Genomic DNA, 2,012 nt, shown 5'->3' on the forward strand with positions numbered 1-2,012 from the left:
AAAACGTTGTCCACCTTCGAAGCCGTGGTTACGAGCGGGGGTGAAAAACAAATCCTTCCAGATGAGGGGGGATGACCGGGGGGCTGAGCCGCGCTCTCTCCGTGCGCCCTCTGGTTCTTCAGAGAACAGCCTGGCACGATCTCCCACTCTCTGGTCTCGCAGGAAGGTTTTTGCTTAAACTTTTTTCTTTTCTTTTCTTTTCTTTTTTCCTTTTTTTTTTTTTTTTGGAAACTTTATCCTCGTTTCTGGAGCTAAATAGTTTTTAGGGTGGAAGGGGTGGGATCTGGAGGGCGGAGGGTGGGAGCCAGAGTGCGTCCCGCTCCGCTCACAGGCGCAGCAGCCACGGTTTCATGTGTCTGGGATGTGACGGAGGTGAGGAGGTTATTTACAGTCAGAGGCGTTTTATTTATGTCACTGTGACTTTAGGAAAACGAGTTCCTTTAATTAAGCAACAGATGCGGAATCTACGCAACGACCAATGTTTATGTCACCTATAAATGAAACTGAATTTAACGTTTGTATTTTAACAAAATAATTTCAATATATAAACATATATCTACATATATGTTCATGCTACCTTTATATGAAACTGAATTTAACGTTTGCATTTTAACAAAATAATTTCTAACAAACAACATTTCTGGAATTTAAATGTAGGAAAATATATATTCTACACATATATTTATAGTCATATATACAGTATATATATTGACAATTAGTATTATATATTCATCGGACTAAATATTAATTATTTTTATATATTTATTAGATTATTTCTTAAGGTTATTATTTCAGTCTCTCTGTTGTTGACGTCACCCCCTGTAAATATTTGTGACGTCACACGGAGCCTCTCACAGCGTGGGTGATGAGTGGACTGCTGCTGTGTTAAACCCATCTGCTCTTCACATTTGACTGTTGAGGCCTCTCTCTCTCTCACCCCCTCTCTCCCTCTCTCTCTCTCTCGCCCACAGTTCATCAGCCTGTTACGCCGCGGGTCCAAATCTGTCCTCGTCATTTGTAAGGCAAACGCGGCTGCACAGGAGGAGGAGACTGACACTGACACTGCCCCGGGACCCCCCCCCCCATCTGTCAGGTCGTGTTTCTCTGGGCCCACAGGTGGCTCAGATTATTCTGGTCAGACCAGCTGACCGGACCCCGGACCCCTGGACCCCCCCGGACCCTGGGGTCGTATTTGGTTTTATGATGTTGAGGGTTTTTGTGCCTGAGGCTCGAGGTTTTTGTTGTCGATCTCCATAAAATAGTTAAAATATTTTTTAAACTTTTATTTCTCTCAGAGACAAAACGAAAATCTGACTCTGAAAACTTTATTTGTCCCAGTGGGGCAGTAAAGAGGGCGGGGGTGGGGAGGTGGGGGGGCAACAGGCTGAGGGAAGAGAAGATAAAAGAACAGAAAAGAAAAAAAACAAACAACGAAGAAAAAGAACAAGAACCAGAACTGTGTTAGAACGGGAGAAAACTGTAGTACTCGTAGTACTTGAAGTTGAATACTTGAAGTATTTCTAGAGGTGGAAATATATGGACCACTGCTGGTGTTGCCAAACTTTAAGCAGTGGTTCTCAAACTGTGGGATGCATTCCACTAGTGGTACATCTGCTCCCTCTGGTGGTATGAAGGGCAACTTTTCTTTTTTTTTTTTTTATCTCTGCTGGTACAATAGTCCACAAAAGTACTGCAGTGTTGGTTCCAGCCAATCAGGGTTCAGACCGTTCAGTCGTCCCAGTCATTAATCAAATAACTCTGAATAATTGCCTCTAATTCAGGAACAATTTTGTTCAGTGAAGAGTGAAAATAATCAAAGTGAAGAATCTGGACGACACGTCGTGTGGGTTTGAGACGTCCGCGGAGAACGGTCGCACGTAAATGGGCTGCAGGACGGGATTTAAACCCATGAGCGCTCACTTGGTATTAGGGCATATCCTGTTTAGTTTCCCTTGACCCCCCTGCCCCCCTTCCACCCCCCCGACACACACACACACACACACACACACACC

Source organism: Cynoglossus semilaevis, chromosome 16 (genome assembly GCF_000523025.1).
Source record: "Cynoglossus semilaevis isolate Cse_v1.0 chromosome 16, Cse_v1.0, whole genome shotgun sequence".
NCBI lineage: Eukaryota > Metazoa > Chordata > Actinopteri > Pleuronectiformes > Cynoglossidae > Cynoglossus > Cynoglossus semilaevis.